The sequence below is a fragment of the Eurosta solidaginis genome, chromosome 3 (genome assembly GCF_040869045.1).
Source record: "Eurosta solidaginis isolate ZX-2024a chromosome 3, ASM4086904v1, whole genome shotgun sequence".
Classification (NCBI taxonomy): Eukaryota; Metazoa; Arthropoda; class Insecta; order Diptera; family Tephritidae; genus Eurosta; species Eurosta solidaginis.
Genome location: NC_090321.1, coordinates 170,472,599 through 170,491,642, shown reverse-complemented (window position 1 = coordinate 170,491,642; position 19,044 = coordinate 170,472,599). Strand labels below are relative to the sequence as shown.

General features: G+C 35.6%; 1 protein-coding gene across 13 annotated transcripts in view; it reads right to left on the bottom strand.

Moving 5' to 3' along the window:
• LOC137244617 (uncharacterized) overlaps nt 1-17,567 on the bottom strand; it is a 213,466-nt gene extending 195,899 nt beyond the window's left edge. For 4 of the 13 annotated variants that reach the window (XM_067773860.1, XM_067773861.1, XM_067773866.1 and 1 more), the window contains exon 1: nt 17,147-17,559. The gene's annotated coding sequence lies outside the window, so the exon portion shown is untranslated. Of the gene's footprint in view, nt 1-6,321; nt 6,478-16,625; nt 16,798-17,104 lie in introns of those variants that run through there. The other 9 variants (XM_067773864.1, XM_067773873.1, XM_067773871.1 and 6 more) reach the window with 8 other exon arrangements.
• Nucleotides 17,568-19,044: the final 1,477 nt, after the last annotated feature.

The following is a 19,044-nucleotide window of genomic DNA, read 5'->3' as shown; positions in this document are numbered from 1 at the left end:
GTCCGATCCGGTCGATTCCGACAAATGTCAAATCCCCCATCAAAATATGACTGCTTACCAAATTTCATCAAAATATCTCAAAAATTGAGGGACTAGTTTACGTTCAAACAAACGGACAGACGGACGGACAGACAGACGGACAGACGGACATGGCTAAATCAACTCAGCTCGCCCCTGATCATTTTGGTATACTAATTGGTGGGTCTAACGGAAACATATACATAAAAAATGATTTAAAAAAAATAAATAAATGTAAGGCGCGATAAACTCCGAAGAGATCAGAGGCCAAGCTTCTCTTCCAATTTGCGTCGTGCTCCTATTGATTTTCCCTACAAATCGGCCGGACGGGACCTACAAGGCAGATGAGTTTTCACTGAGAGCTTTTTATGGCAGAAATACACCCGGAGCGCTTGCCAAACACTGCCGAGGGACGACCCCGCTTAGACAAATTTTCTTCTAATTGAAAAACCTTATTTCTAAAATTTTGATGTTGCTTTGCCCGGGGTGTGAACACCCAGGGCATACGGTGTGGTAGGCGGAGCACGCTACCATCACACCACGGTGGCCGCCACCTTTAAAATGAAAAAAATCGATTTCGACCAAAACAAGTCCCAAAAACCAAAAAAAATTTTTTTTAAACTATTAATGCCAACGTTAGGGACGGATAGGAACTATGAGACAAATTCGTTTTCATCGGCAACACTTTTGCGAAAAAAATTGGCGAAAAAATAAATTTTTTCACCAAAACACTCCTCAAAACACAAAAACTGTTATCGTCATAGTTTTAAGCGGACAATTTTGAGTTGGACAGGGTATACATGAAAATTTTAAAATCAAAAGAAAATTTTTTAAGTAGGTCATGAAAAAAACCTTAAAAATCAAAGAAAAAAAGCCAAAAAACTCAAATTTTGTAGGCTCAAAAATTATATTTTTGGGTATGCTTAGTGGAACAATTTTTTTCCTGAGCCCAAAACCTATCGAAAAATCGATGGCGCGATATAGGTTAATAAGTCGACCCAGCTTAATGTACATATATATGTATGTATAAGTGTTGTAGACAAAAAAATTGTCCTCATTTATGAATTACTTTTATATGTCAAATGTAATAAAATTTATCATTAAATCTATGGGACTTTCTGCACACAACAAAAAGGCGGAATAGCAATACGTCCATACACACATCCATCCATACATATGTACATACATCAGTGGCGTAACAATAGGGTGACAGGGCTGGCAAAATGCCAAGAGGCCGCGTACTCAAACATATTTTTTTACATTGTACCTGAGTATTTTATTTTATTTAAAAAGTATATTTTTATAAGTTCTGCTTAATATCCAAAAGTGAGACAACTAAAGGCCATAATAAAATTTCAATTTAATCGTTAAGCATTTCAACCAAACTAAACAAAAAAGGTGTTGATTCATGTACACGTTACACGTGAGAGAGGTTAATGATACGCAACATTTTTTTTGAAACAATTCAACAAATTTATTATTTTATTAAAAGATGTAATATTTTATCAATTTTTATATATAATAAAGAAAGGGGGTCTTCAACCTCAATAACATTGAAAACATTAAACACTACTAGATGGGCAGGACATTATGATGCGGTTTTTGCTTTAAAAGTTCGGTTTATTGAAAAAGCGCTTAATAAACCATTATGTTAAATTGCAAATCAGATCAAAGAAATTAAGCAGTTTTACTCAAAAAGAAGATCGAATACTACAACTTTGTTATGTTATTGGTTTTTCATTGCAAGATCCTACTTACTATCGATGCAGCCTCTAAAGCCTTTCAGTATAAAGCCACCGATCTTTAAAATGTTTGAAAACGTTTGAAAATTTGTCGAGAAGAATTGGAAAGGTATCGACATGAATTTGAAAATTTAAAAATAGAAACGAATAGTATAGCAGAAAAATGGTGCATCACCCCTGAATTTTCTAAAATTCCCCATAGGATGGTAAAACGACAGTTTGGTGAGCTTTGCGACGATGAACGTCTCCAAGATCCGGAAAGTTTGTTCGAAGTGAACATATCTTATCGACTGTTGGACATCATTATAAACCAACTGAAATCGCATTTCATTCCAATCAATGAAATTGTTTCAAATTGCAGTGTTTTGCAGCCTTGCACTTCAAAAGATTTAAATGGCACTGATCAATTAAAAAAAGAGTTTGTTGGGATATATAAAAAAAGACATAGAAAGACAAAGAAGTAGAAAAATCATCGTGTATTAGAGACCTTGCTGATTTATTAATAATAAATAATCATTTTATGTCTTGCAGCTTTCCTGAAGCATGAACTTCATTACTGTTAAACATGCTAAAAATCTACTTAAGAAACTCTATGAGACAAGACAGGTTAAGTAACTTGGCTATTCTGTGTATTGAAAATTCAATTCAATTTTGATGATGTTATAGACACTTTTGCGGAACAGAAATCTCGAAAAACATTTTCTTAATAAATATCATATATATAATTTCTAATTGCTGTTTTTATGTACGGGTCCCTTTTTCTTATTTGGAATCCAAATATATAAATAAAGTTTTGGTTGTAAAGATGGAGATTCGGGCTATTAGCGGGCTTTGGGCAATTTTGGTAGTAGTGCTTTTGTTTAGCAATATTTTATTAAAATAATTTGCTAAAAATAAACGATAGTGAGCACACAAAGAAATATATTTGTACTATGGCACTATTGTGAATATTTGCACTGCATTACCGGCAGTTGCTACTATGCGCTAGATGATTTTAATTGATTGATAGAATAGCTGATTTCTGTTAATATTTGATAAGAGACTTATATTGGTTGCGCAAGATGCGCACGGGTCCGGCTCGTCTTATTTAAATTAAATTGTTATTTTTATCAGTGGGGCATATAAAACACGTAATCGAGTACGCTGAAAATCTCGAAATTTATTAAAATTAAACTGAGTACAACGTCACGATTTTTTGTTGACGGGGTCCCATCAAGAGAATTCCCGCCCCCCCCCCCCCCCCCCCCCCCAGATGGTATAGTTACGACACTGACATACATACATACATACAAAGTTATAAAATGCAACTGGTCAGTTACATTTATGTAAACTTATTACATTATGCGGGTTGAGGACCTTTTTTTAAGTTTTCTTTTTCATAAAGTAAATTTTTTCATATTTCCAGTTTGATACGCTACTAAAGCCGTAAATTCTGACACTGCAAGGAGAACCACTTTGTACGATTTTAATTATACGAATTAACGCTAATTTGAATTGTTGATGGATGGCGCAACGACAGCGTTGAACTTGGCTTTGAAATGATAAGCTTCTAATATTTTTACGTTGTGATGTAATGAGGAATGTAAATGGAAATTTTTTCTATGTAACGGGTATTGGAATGTATAGGTGATATTTTTGTAAATAGGATTAGGGAATATAGCAGGTCGATGCGGAATAAGAAGATACAATTCTGTGGTTCAAATAAACATATTTTAAAACAATAACTGGATTTGGGTGGGCCAAAAAAAATTGTTTGCCCTTATGTGTAGATAGATTTTTCTATACAAATCGTAAGTGTTTATAAAAACTGTATCAGAGTTCTAATCTTTATTGGCCAAATCACCAGCCATACAAAAGCATACAGGAATTTGAACGATTGACAAAAAAGGTCTAAAAAGATTTCTTGCTAAGTTGACTCGTCATTCGCTCAAGTAGTCAAGCTCAACCTCAAGTTACATGTTACTCCCCGTACACTTTGGATAGAATTTCGATGGGTCAGCAAATGGCTACTGAAAATATTGTTCAGGACCTCAAAAAAGATAGCCTGTAAAAATATCAGTTGATTGTTTTAATGTTTAGAGGCGCCTCATGACGACTTAAGTTTTTGCATACAAATCGTATTGGAAATTTCATACATATACATACAGCAGCGCAAAGAAAAATTACAGTGGAAATATTTATCAAATTCAGTCAATTAAATTCTTAATTTTTTATTTTCAATATTTTAAGAAAAACTTCTATGATTTGTGGTACTGAAACAAAATAAACCAAGCTGAAAAACTTTTTGAGAATATTTTTGGGAATATTGGCGAAAATTATTCGGAAATTTCGAACTTTTAATTTGAGGTTGTCTCAATTTTATTTTATTTTATTTTATTCAATTTTATTTTATTTTATTTTTTTTAGCACGCAGTATTGTTGTCCAAAAATTTTTAGTCTAACAAATTATCTGCATGGTCCGCAGGCATCGATCCAGTTCAGGAACGATAATCAAAACCAAGAATAATTAAAAAAAAGGTGTCGCATTGTGGTGCTGCCAATTTTGTTTAATTTTTGCATATCAAAGTTCCCCTCCCAACCAAAGGGAGCTATCATTGTTTCCCAAGCCAACGACTGCACGATACTGGCAACAGGTTCGTGTTCTTCCAATAATAAGCTTCGTTGCAAAATTAACAACCATCTCGCTTATCTTTCCAGATTTTTCACCTCGCACTATCTTTGGCCACCTTATTTACGAAGTGAACGTAACAAATGTCGACAAAAAAAATGCTCTGTCTGACGATCGATAATGGCTTGCATTTGGCGAGCATGTAGCCGCAATTGTGCCTAAATTTCAAAACAGTAACATAATTTTTAAGATTCTCGCTTCCAGCACCTGGGACATAGACAAGGAAACGCTCATAGCTACCTATAAAGCAATTGGCCAGTCACTTGTTCGCTGCGCGTCTCCGATATGGTCGCCAGGCTCAAAGGAAACACACTGAAGGAGACTGCAGGCCTGTCAAAACACCGCGCTTCGAACAGCCACGGGATGGTTTCTTATGTCGCCATAACATCATCTACACAAAGGAGGTGAGAATACTTCCCATAAAGGAGAGAAACGAAATGTTTAACAAACAGTTTCTGTTAAGTTTGAAGAGGTCTCGCTTCCCAGTAACATAAGCAGCCACAAGCACTACGAAAACACCGGGCGCACAAAAACTCAGCCGTTTGAACGAAGAGAGCATATGAAGGCCTTAGTCTGTACTTAGAGTCTACAAAGATTCGACAAAGTCCTATGCCGATTAATGCTGGTTTTTTACCAACGTGAGCTCATGCCCTGAGACAGCTGTATATTTATTTTTTTTTTTAACAAAAGCTTAAAATAGCCGAAACGTTCAATTAAACCGTAAAACAAATTTTTTACCGTATGTACATATATACATATCACTCATTTGCTGCAAGACCGGCATAAGTGAAAAAAATTTATTTTCCAGGAGAGCCATGCAAAGATTTCAACTGCCATATGTTGCGCATATAAAGGGATATTTTCATTTTTATAGCACGTGGTGAATTTTTAACGGATCAAAAAGATTTTTTTATACAACATAGATCATGATATTGGGTAAGTTTATATGTTATTAACTCAAAACTCATGTTTTTTGAGTTATGCCGATCTTGCAGCAAATGAGCGATATGTATGTATATTCGGATGCTCCACGTTAAAATTATATCGACCAAGCCATAATGTACCACCCTAAATGCGTTATTTAAAAACTTCAATGAACATTATGTATGTACATATATTCACTTTTTCACAATTGTGCGATTATTTACATATTTACATAGACACTTCATATCACATCTGATAGCCATTTTTGCCGACGGTGTTGTGGGACCAGTTTAGGTAAACTCGCAGTCATTCACAAGTTGTTGACAATGAAGTGTGGATAGGTTCTTGACGTTAGCTCATAAGTTCAATTGTTCATTTACTTTCAGATATTTAATTGGCTTTTACGCTATTCTAAATATATATGTTTGTACTTGTATGAAAATTGTTTGCTGAAAATAAACTGACTTACTTTAGAGAGTCAAGCATGGAGTTACTCGCGAATTTATAGCCCATCGATTTCTTCTATGAAATTATTTCAAAATAAAAAGTGGATGTGTGTGTCACTTTTAAGTTTTCTTAAAATAAAAAACTTATAGAAATAAAATTAAAGAAAAAAAAAAAACTTTTTTAAAAATAAGCTTTTATTATTGGTTAATAAAATTAACTAAAAAGTAAACAATAAATTGACTCTAAAGAAATATAACACTTTATAAGTTCATTGTAAGCTTTAACGATAATTAGGCTTTTTCGTCTGCGACAAAAGAATTCCATATTGTACATAATTATATATTTTTAACATTAAAACTTTACACCTACATTATTAAACCTTACAGCTTATATCACAGTTCTAATTGTTCTAATAAAAAACGTGTTGAATTTTGATGGTATAATTAAGAACATTTAGGATCTCCTTTTCTTGCTATCGCAAGAAAACAAAATCAAGTGCGCAGAAAAGTATGCAACACTTACCGATAACAGCCTAACGGCGTTAGCGTACGTTGTATCACAGAATTTTTACACTTTGAAAATGGCGGCTGTTGTTTGCAAGGTTGCATTCCTTTGAGTCTTCGTTTTCACCATCTGGATTAACAAAGTCATGAGCCTGGACATTCGTTAAATTTTAGGGATGTAAATTGCATGGCGCTAGCGCCAATGCGGTGCCAGCTCAATGGTAGCTCATTGACGAAATGACTCCAATCGAATATTTGACGTTACTTAGTAGTGAGTGCGTAGTACATTTCACTTGCGCTATTGAGTGAAACGACTTTTGTGTGGCAGGCACGAGTTTGGTGTTATTGGTGCTACTGGCAATGATGACACTGAGCTGATGGCGGTAGCGCTCGTAGTTCAGCTTTTGAATCAGAGAAAGAATTGATGACCCGTGCAAATTATTATGGCTTTGGCCGTCTAAATTATTATGTTGTATTTGCACCAAATAAATGCTGCGGACATAACAACCGGAGTCATTTTTGCGTTGTATATTTTAAATTTAATGCACAATTAATATGGGTGTGTTTGAGCGGCCAAATAATAACAGTAGCATTGCTAAAGTGCTGCTAAGTTGATGGAATGTCGCTAATTTCCTAGCGATTATCAATAGATTATCAATATTTCGTTCAACGGGCACGCGTAATTGCCACATCTGCTCAAATTTTCCAAGTTTTTCCATTCTTGATTTAACTTAAGCTGTTATGCCAATATTTTTCTGCCAGTTTTTTTTCAAATAGGTAATTTTTCCAAAAGCAAAATAAATTACAGAAAAGATTACAGAGCTAAACAGACTTAAAAATTCAGCTATGTTGGTTATACACAGAAATACAACAGAGGGTTGTGTCTCCGCTTTTCGCAAACGTTGAGATTCACCACGCGTGACACGCGTGATTCACCACGTCCAAATATCACAATCCACGGATAGGTACCGGCGGGTTTGTATGGGACTTAGGCTGTTATGCCAAAGTAAATACAAATCTTTACCGATAACTGTGTTATCGATTAATTTATCGAATTATAACAAAGTAATATTGCATTGTCATCGGAGTTCTACATGTGTGCAAAATTTCAGCTCAATCGGACACCGGGAAGTCTATCAAATTTAACTTGCAAGATTCCATTACAGACAACAAAAGTGAAACTAAATATAAGCTTATAATATAAAATTGCAAAGTTTACAAACGGCGATGGTTACTAGGACATGTTTCTGAATTTCACTTCTTCATCAGCTAGCTTCTCTGGAGCTGGGTATTGAACTCGAATCTCCAACATTAATACTAGTGTAAAAGCAGATACCTTTAACCACTCAGCCATATGAATGCCCCACTGCTCGCTTTGCAATTGGTCTCTAAGTATTGCCTTTGTTGCTATTCCTTTTTATTCACCATTTAGGTACATATAATTATATATTCTGTTTAATCCTAATGGTGTGGTATTGATAGGCGCATAGTAACAATGGATTTTTACAGCATTGCTTTTTCTATTAGCAGTGCTTCCGCTGTTAGCTATTATATCAATGTTATCATCTGTATTTAATTAGCGAGACTTGCTCATATTGCTTTATACAATTGTTTTGTTATTGATATTGATATTAGAGAAAAACAGAAACATGTCCTAGTAACCATCGCCGTTTGCAAACTTTGCAATTTTTCTCTAAATTCAATAACAAAACAATTGTATAAAGCAATATGAGCAAGTCTCGCTAAATAAATACATATGATCGATCTTCTTTAACATATGAGGAATTCAACAGAACAAAGACTGCTTTTCATGATCTTTGGATATATTTTAGAGGAGGTCCAGAAATGTCTGCTCGTGAAAAGCTGCAAGTCATTTATCGTACCAGTCCTGTAATATGGTGCAGAAGCCTGGACGCTGATAACATCAATAAAGACAGCTTGAGAGAGCTTCAATATAAACATTCTACGCAAGACATATGAACCTCTGTGTTTTGGCGACGGCGACTACCGAGAAAAATTTTACGGCGAGTTTAACGCAGACATCAACATACTCAGCAAATTTAAACCAATCTAATACATCAGAGTGTACTCTTATCACAAGGGGAAACAGATATTGAAGAGTAAGATCTACAAAATATTGGATTACTGGTATGGTACCGTTGCTAATTGATGTTGTATTCAATCTTCTGATTATAAAAGTTCAATTGAAAACGTAGGCCTTAATAGCCCGTATTAATATTTTCGAACTAGCAGCCGAAAGGGTGTTATTCTGCTCAGGCGTTGCCTTACAGATGCCGTTTGTAGGTCCTATCCCACCAATTTCTAGGGAAAATTGATAGGAGCACGACGCAAATTGCAAGAGAAGCTCGGTCTTAATCTCCTCGGAGGTAAAGCGCGCAAATATATACATTTTTTTTATTTGTTATTTATGGTTGAATAAAATACACCTTAAAAAAATAAAACTTTCCAAAACATAAATGTTGTTAAGGTGGCAATGCCTCTTCATCATTGGACAAATTCCATTTCTGACATCTAACACAGTTTATGTCAAATGCGTCAAAGTTGAACTATGTAAAAATCTAAACTTTAACTATTATGTCTCATTTGTATGTAATATTTTGAAGGAACGAGACGGAAAACAATCGTTTTTTTGATTTATAAAAACCACCATAATGTACATTTATACATATACATAAAACCGGGTATTGTACTATTATATCCCAAAACGTATGTGCATACAGACATACATATATTCCAAAATATGCCTATAGGGTATTCATTTCGTTAGCACTATGCTTTTCACTTGGCATCTTTTCAATGAAAAGGGGACTTTGAATATATGAACAAATCATTTTTTTTTTTCTTCAACATTAAAAAAAAACAAATTGCAAATGTTACGCGACAATTAACCTCATAATTATTTACAAAACAAACGTTGTGTGTATGAAATTACAATAAAAATGCGCAAACCTGTATATTAGACTGGGTCGATTTATTAACCGATATCGCGCCATCGATTTTTCGATAGGATTTTGGCTCAGGAAAAAAAGTTCCAATACGCATACCCAAAAAAATAATTTTCGAGCCTGCGAAATTTCATTTTTTTGACTTTTTTTCGACTTTGATTTTTAAGGTTCTTTTCATGACCTCTGTTTTTAGAGGACATTTTTGGGTCGGACAGGGTATACATATGAAAATTTTTTTAGTAGGTCATGAAAAATACCTTAAAAATCAAAGTCGAAAAAAGTCAAACAATTTAAATTTCGCAGGCTCGAAAATAATTTTTTTGGGTGTGCGTAGTGGAACTTTTTTTCCTGAGCCCAAATCCTATCGAAAAATCGATGGCGCGATATCGGTTAACTTTCGTCCATACAAATCGATCCACCCTACTGTATATACCTTCGCACATATTTGTAACAGTATGTACAGTAGGTTGGGCCTTCGCTGCATGAAGACAATTCTTTAAAGGAATAACAGTTTCAATTGTCTTCAATACCGGTGAAAGGAGAAAAATTGCTCTATATGATTCTTCTTGGAATTCAAGGGGTTGCCTGCGCAATTTATAGTTTCTCAGACCCAACTCTTAACCTTACCTACGCGTGGCGAATCTTGTTTACTTAGCAGGCGAGGCTCTGGAGACCACAAGTTTTAACGTGGTCACAACGAATCGTTCCCGAGACAATCGTAATCTACGTTTGTCAGCCAAAGATGGGGAGCTTTGGGTTGTGTTATCGTGGCGAATATCTAGAACCTCGTGCGAAGAGACGCCAAGTTGATTATTTATTTATTTATTTTTCGATTCCCGTTTGTGTTTTGAACTACTTTTCGTTTCCACTATGGCAGAAAGAAATTATTAATTTTTGTATTTAACTCAGATTCAACAAGTCAGGCAAAACATGAAAATGGTTAATTTCATTCCAAAGGTCGTTGTCATATTGATCACCGTTTTGTTAACGACGCACGGTGGGGTATTTGATCAATCTAGCTGGCCAAAAGTCGATTTTTCAAAATATTCCAATTTTTTTTTTTTTAAATATATTCCGTGGCGTTCCTAGATGTCCACTGAATAGGATACACACCCCAAAACTCGTCTGCAACGTCAACGGAGCTAACCGCGCACATCTAAAGTTGTATAAAAATTGCGTGCAGTTTGATGTATTTTTGGATTAAAAAGCAATATACTCTTCTAACCTAAATACTTTTTCACTTGTTTAGCCTTAATCAAATCTAGTTACATTTTATTTTAGGACAGGTAAATGTGTTTTTAATTCATATGTTAAGCTGCCGGGCAATGCACAAATTTGCTTGATGGTTACCATAGCATGGGTAGTTGTGTTCGTATCGGGTGATTGTCACTTGTCCGGCCACCACTCAAGCATAAAACATCAAGCGCCATTTGTATTGAAAATTCGTAGCGTGCAGACGTAAACATGTCATCGGATTACGATTTTTTATTGCTTGTAAATTTAGCGAATTTTCATAAAAATTTTTCAACTTTCTTCTAAGAATTTTTAGAATTTTTTCGAGTATGCAGTTTTGTAGCTTATTAAATTTTAATATAATATGATGCTAATCTTAAGACACTAAAAAATTACCTGATTTTTGGCAATTTTTTTTTCCCATCCGACCTTTGCATTCGTAGGTTTCAATAAACCGCAACGTAAAATCTTTTTCTTCCGCGAAGTTGCTCATTGCACGTTCTCGCAAAACTAACACATTAATGCTTGTCAACCACGTCGGCCACGATCAAATAGACCAGCTGTCAAGCGAAAAAATCTAAAAATTTTGATTTTCATCAGGCCGAAACCGACAACAAATACGTGTGAGCACGACATCGCCCGATACGCACACAACTACCCGTTGCTATGGTAACCATCAAGCAAATTTGTGCGTTGCCCGGCAGCTTTAGATTTTTTATACCGCATGTTTTAACTGCTTTATTCTACTTGTAATACTATTACTTTTCAATATTAAATTTTTTAAAAACCTTGCAGACAAAAAGATATATCTTTTTTCATGGCATATCATGTCAGTAATTTTTTGGTAATACATAAGCTTGTGTTTGTTTCAAAGTTTAATAACAAAAACGGCTGCGCATACCTGCAATTTTTTGAGTGGTAATCAATTTCGTAAGAGACTGATACCCCTATTGGCAAAAGGTGGTAACCTTGTGAAAACATCCTCAGTGGCAACACCTAGGTGAAAAGTCTTGAAATATAATACTATATCGATGTACCAAATTTGCTTCAAATCGGTTAAGCCCTTTCCGAGATAGTAGTGGATATACAAAGAAATATAAAAAAGGTGAGGTGGCAACCCCAAGTGGCAACTCTACTTAAAAGTATCAATGTAAATGCGGAGTAAAATAACTTTCGTTTGATACACATAGTAATTCTGCGCGGAACACCGTGAATTTATTATCAAACATTTCCTTTCATAACAGTGAGAAAACTGCTTTTTTAACAGAAATAACTGCTTCAGTTTTGGCCAGCTAGATTGATCAAATACCCCACCGTGCGACGTTTGGAAAACGTCCAAAAAAATCAAGAACGAATTACTTCAAAATTATTTTCAAAAATGCATTATCGCAGAATTTTTTGAACAACTCTCCATTTCCCAGTACGGACTATTGTGTGCCGATAACTGCTCCCTGTACAACCTTCACCCCAATCTCTTATCCCGCATCGGTACATTTGAACCGGATAAAGATGGTGGTAGAGATACCAAGATTCCGCTGGCCACCCGTGGTCCACTCCTGCATGGATAGGCCTCCATACGGTATGTCTCAATATACTGAAACCACATCCTGCTGTAGCCGCACGGATCATCAAATCACTTTATGCTTGATTGCCCAGCTTCTGCCAGAACAAGACGAAAGTATGTCGAATTTCGAACTCACTTGGCTCTCCGGAAGATTTATCCAAGACTGAGATCGGTCTCATTCGAAATTATATCGTTGCTACGCAATGATTCCCTAAGTAGCTATAGCTACGTTCCCGTTATTTTATTATAGTTTAATGTTTTATCACAAGGTATATTCATGTTGTCCAAGTGAGCTTCCCCTACGAGAGCAGTTACCACCACCTAACATCATAATCTTACCTATATCGTTATTTAGTTGAAGTACACAGAATTTGTTGAAAAAATTGCGATTTTAGCATGAATTTGAAATACATATTTTGAACGGAGGTGTTAATAAACAAATACAAAACTCTAAAACAGGGCGTTCTTCAGCCGAACTTTGAGATGGGGCGTTTTTACACCAATGCTGAGGTAGATCATACCTCAATCCAAATTTTTATTTGGAAAAATATTCTGAGATAGGGCGCTCTTCAAACTATCAGGCGAGATAGGGTGATATTCCACTCAGCCGCCGGTATGAAAACATTTCGAAAGTGCTATGAAAGCGGGAAAGAACTGTGAATTTTATATTTTCACAGAGCCCAGAATAGATCATCTGTTATCTCAAAAACGAGCTAAAAATAATTCGCTTTAATTGTCGACAATTTTATTTAGAACTGCATATACATGGAGGTAAATGAAAATAACTGTTACAGGCAGCCATCGTATCAGTTATAAGTTTTATTATAAGAATCGCTGCTTAAAAATATATTTTTTTAGTTTTATTTTTCGCTCTAAAAATAACTGATTGTTGATTATGCTCTATAAAATATTCGTGGCCCCGTATCGTGTTATACGATCCGTATCGAATTAAATTTTTTAAACCGTAATAGCAGTGAAATTGTGCTTAGGATTGAGGTAATACGTGAAATATAGACTTTAAGTACTTATAAGTTTCATAATGTGTTATTATTTTTATGAAAAGCTTGACAGGTTCATATACATATCATTTAATTTAAATTGGGTTTTCATCCGTGATCGTATAACACGATACGGACTCTGATTTTTTTGTGTTTCATACAATGATTTTTTTTTCAGATTTCTTTGCTTTGCTCAGAAATTAACTATTATTCCTTTTTTTGTTTTTTATTTCGCTAACTAAATAGGAAGACAGGAAAAAAGTGTTACAGGTTGTTTAAGCGACTTAAACTATGAGTTTTTTCTTTCGTTTGTTTCATAAGCGCTGAAATTAGCATCCGGCTTATGAAATATTCTAAAGACATAGTTTTAGTTTTTAATTTAAAGGAGGTTCTTCGAGTAGAAGATGGGGTGCCAATACTTCAGAGGCCAATGCTCGCCTCCACATCACACTTTGAGAGAGGTTTTTCTAGTAGAAAATGGGTTGCCAATACCTCAGAGCCCCGTGCTCGCCTCCATATCACATTTTTAAAGGGGTCTTCAAATAGAAGATGAGGTGGCTCATTAGAGCGAAACCTCAGAGTTCCCTATGCTCGCCCCAAACTAAATACATAAGGGCGTACCGATGCTTTGCATCGTCCCGTGTTTGAAATACACCATAAGCTAAATGAAAATAAAATACAGACCATTAAAATAACAGTTTATGAAATTATAAATTTAAAAAATGCGTGGTTGCATTGGGCTTTGAACCCGCAACCCCAAGCGTTTGAGTCGGGTACGTCATCCACTGTGCCACGACTCATACAGCTATAAGTACATCAAATTACTCCCTTATAACTCACATTAAACTGCTCGCCCTCAACTGCCCCACGCTTAACTACAGGTAGTGAGTGGTCTTACGAGTTGATTGTTTGTTTTATGAATCGCTGTTAAAAAAGATTTTTTAACTTTACTTTTCACTCGGGAAAATAAATCTAATGGCAGAGGGATCGCTATAATCTATGCTAGGCGAGAAGTAATCCTTATTTTCATATATTTGACAAGCTTGAAATGTTTCTGGCGCTGTGACACCTTTTTCAATTTTCCATAAGAAATCATATTCATAGCTTTCTATCTTAATATTAAAGCAACGCTTCTCTCTTCCACTATGTCGTCAGCCTAACTGTTTACTTGGCTCGAAAAATAATACTCATTTTTTTAATTTCTTGTTTCGCTCAAAAAACATTTTTTTTTTTCGTTTTTATACTCAGCTGAGCAGAGCTCACAGATTATATTAACTTTGTTCGCATAACGGTAATCCGTAACGGCATAAACTAATCGAAATAGATATAGACTTCTGTATATCAAAATAACCTGGGCAAAAAAAGAAATTCATTTAGTCATGTCCGTCCGTCCGTCCGTCCGTAAACACGATAACTTGGATAAATTTTGAGGTATCTTGATGAAATTTGGTATGTAGGTTCCTGGGCGTTCATCTCAGATTGCTGTTTAAAATGAACGACTACAACCACGCCCACTTTTTCGATATCGAAAATTTCGAAAAACCGAAAAAGTGCGATAATTCACTATCAAAAACGAACAAAGCGATGAAACTTGGTAGGTGCGTTGACCTTATGACGCAAAGCTGTAATTTGGCAGTCGTTGAAGATATCGTGATGAAATTTGGCAGGAACGTTACTCCTATTACTATATGTGTGCTAAATAAAAATTAGCAAAATCGGATAACGAACACGCCCACTTAAAAAAAAAATTTTTTTAAGTCAAATTTTAACAAAAAATTTCATATCTTTACAGTATATAAGTAAATTATGTCAACATTAAACTCCAGTAATGATATGGTGCAACAAAATACAAAAAAAAGAAAAGAAAATTTCAAAATGGGCGTGGCTCCGCCATTTTTCATTTAATTCGTTTAGAATACTTTTAATGCCATAAGTCGAACTCAAATTTACCAATCCTTGTGAAATTTGGTAGGGGCATAGATTCTATGACGATAACTGTTTCATGTGAAAATGGGCGAAATCGGTTGAAGCCACGCCCAGTTTTTATACACAGTCGACCGCCTGTCCTTCCGCTTGGCCGTTAACACGATAACTAGAGCAAAAATCGATATATCTTTACTAAACTTAGTTCACGTACTTATGTGAACTCACTTTATCTTGGTATAAAAAATGGCCGAAATCCGACCATGACAACGCCCACTTTTTCGATATCGAAAATTACGAAAAATGAAAAAAATGCCATAATTCTATACCAAATACGAAAAAGGAGATGAAACATGGTACTGGATTGGTTTATTGACGCAAAATATAATTTTAGAAAAAAACTTTGTAAAATGAGTGTGACACTTACCATATTAAGTAAAAGAAAATGAAAAAGTTCTGCAGGGCGAAATCAAAAGCCCTTGGAATCTTGGCAGGAATACTGTTCGTGGTATTACATATATAAATAAATTAGCGGTACCCGACAGATGATGTTCTGGGTCACCCTGGTCCACATATTGGTCTATATCTCGAAAAGGCGTCCACCTATAGAACTAAGGCCCACTCCCTTTTAAAATACTCATTAACACCTTTCATTTGATACCCATATCGTACAAACACATTCTAGAGTCACCCCTGATCCAACATTGTGGCAATATGGCGTCCACCTATAGAACTATGGCCCACTCCCTTTTAAAATAATCTTTAATACCTTCCATTTGAAACCTATATCATACAAACTATCATACAAACACATTCCGGAGTTTCCCTATTTTCATTTTGCTAAATGGTGGTTTTCCCTTATTTTGTCATACAAATACATTCCGGGGTTTCCCTATTTTCATTTTGCTAAATGGTGGTTTTCCTTTATTTTGTCTCCAAAGCTCTCAGCTGAGTATGTAATGTTCGGTTACACCCGAACTTAGCCTTCCTTACTTGTTTATTTTTTTTGAACTATAACAATTATTTTGTAATCACTGATTGCAAGTTTGAGGAAAAATTGGCCAAATAAGATACACCCTAACGTAATCAACAGCAAACAAGTAAGGAAGGCTAAGTTCAGGTGTAACCGAACATTACATACTCAACTGCCAAATTACAGCTTGCAAAACTTTTAAATTACCTTCTTTTAAAAGTGGGCTTTGCCACGCTCATTGTCCAAAATTTTGCTAATTTTCTATTCTGCGTCATAAGGGCAACCCACCTACCAAGTTTCGTCGCTTTATCCGTCTTTGGTAATGAATTATCGCACTTTTTCGGTTTTTCGAATTTTTCGATATCGAAAAAGTGGGCGTATTTATAGTCCGATTTCGTTCATAAATAGCGATCTGAGAAGAGTGCCCAGGAACTTACATACCAAATTTCATTAAGATACCTCAAAATTTACTCAAGTTATCGTGTTTACGGACAGACGGACGGACGGACGGACATGGCTAAATGAATTTCTTTTTTCGCCCAGGTCTATATCTCGATTAGTTTATGCCGTTACGGGGTACCGTTATACGAACACAACGCGAGTTCTGCTCAGCTGAGTATACAAATTGTGATTCTTTTTTAAACACAAACAAAACAAAAAACGCACCTCTACAAAAAGCGCGGGGCAAACACAGCAGAAAAGTATTTACAAAATTCTGATTATGATTGGTCTGTTAAAATATTTGAGACAAATATCAACGAAAATGTTTATTTGATTTACATATATGTACATTCGTTAGCTTATATTTTCGTTGACAAAACCTTGATGCACTTTCACACTTTCACAGCCAGATATAAATGTATTTTTGGCACGTTTCATTGTAAACAGATGTAACTCAAAATTTTGATTATTTTTTTTAATTTTATGGCACACCTACAATATTAACTGCTGAAGTTATGTTGACATTTACAACACTCAAATAGACAAAAAAAAAAAAACAACAAACGAACCTAGAATAACTGTAAACTCATTTTTATAAAAGAACGCTATGAAAAATTAGAACTTTGTTTACGTTTTCCCAAAAAAGTTTAATTTTGAATTATATCTGTTTAAAATAAGGCGGCGATATGTGCAGAGGTGTTTACATAAAAACTTTATGCATATGTTCAAACATTGAAAAATATTACAATCATATGTTATGCCATTTGCACAAATTTCGCTAAAAAATATTTGTTTGTTTTTGTTATTCCCGCAAATTCCACTTCGACCGGCTCTTGACGTCGTCACTGATTACAGCGCTGCATAGTTTTATTTTAATTGCTAAAGACTTTTCGTTGAATTTGAACAAGTTTTTCAAGAATTTGAATCATACGATATTTCCGGCCAACCGGCATAAGCAATAACACAAACACATAACCGACAACTATGCACATTTGTTTCTCTGTCAATTGAACTCCCACCTATTCATTTTATCGTATTTGGACTTTTAACTTTCGGTTGATATCCAACGTGGCTAATATTTATTTGGTTGAACACGCTGTTCTTCACGCGACAACAGCACTGTCCCACATAAACGACAAACGAAAACTGGCGCTTCTTATACGATGTGGAGCACAATACGGCATGCCAATACTTGAAACAACCGATGACTTTGCCCCAACAGCGCCAGCAACATTAAGAAAGCGAGGCCGAAAACAGAAATGTGTGGGAAACAAACCGGCAAAATAAAAACACGTGAGATCCAATAAAATCGCTACATGTTGCTTGTTTTCCCCCTAACATACGCGACATGTTGCGCAACATAGCCGCCCTTGTTCGAGGCAACAGGTTATAGAAGTGCTAGCATTTTAAAGCAACATTTACGCGGACAAGCGAATATGAAAGCAAAACAAAATTGTTTAAATAAAAAAATCGAAGCAACACGTTGCTTTCTTGGGGGTAGCAGGGGATGCAAGAACGACTCGATTTTCTCTTTCAATGCTTCCGGACTAATGAAAAAAATATATATCTGAATAAATGTACATACAAACAGATGATTAAAAGTATCTGAATAATATATATATGATATATGTATACGAGTAAGGACACATAAAATTTCCGAAACGAAAATAAAACAAGTAAGGAAGGCTAAGTTCGGGTGTAACCGAACATTACATACTCAGTTGAGAGCTATGGAGACAAAATAAGGAAAATCACCATGTAGGAAAATGAACCTAGGGTAACCCTGGAATGTGGTTGTATGACATGTGTATCAAATGGAAGGTATTAAAGAGTATTTTAAGAGAGAGTAGGCCATAGTTCTATGGATGGACGCCATTTAGGGATATCGCCATAAAGGTGGACCAGGGCTGACTCTAGAATTTGTTTGTACGATATGGGTATCAAATGAAAGGTGTTACTGAGCATTTTAAGAGGGAGTGGGCCTTAGGTCTATCGGTGGACGCCTTTTCGAGATATCGCCATTAAGGTGGACCAGGGGTGACTCTAGAATGTGTTTGTACGATATGGGTATCAAATGAAAGGCGGTAATGAGTATTTTAAAAGGGAATGGGTTTTAGTTCTTTAGGTGAACGCCTTTTCGAGAAATCGTCATAAAGGTGGACTCTAGAATATGTTTGTACGATATGGGAATCAAATGAAAGGTGTTACTGAGCATTTTAAGAGGCAGTGGGCATTAGGTCTATAGGTGGACGCCTTTTCGAGATATTGCCATTAGGGTGGGCCAGGGGTGACTCTAGAATGTTTGTACGATGTGGGTATCAAACGAAAGGTGTTATTGATCATTTTAAGAGGGAGTGGGCATTAGGTCTATAAGTGGACGCCTTTTCGAGATATCGTCATTAGGGTGGGCCAGGGGTGACTCTAGAATGTGTTTGTACGATATGGGTATCAAACGAAAGGTGTTACTGAGCATTTTAAGAGGGAGTGGGCATTAGGTCTATAGGTGGACGTCTTTTCGAGATATCGCCATTAGTGTGGGCCAGGGGTGACTCTATAATGTTTGTACGATATGGGTATCAAACGAAAGGTGTTACTGAGCATTTTAAGAGGGAGTGGGCATTAGGTCTATAGGTGGACGCCTTTT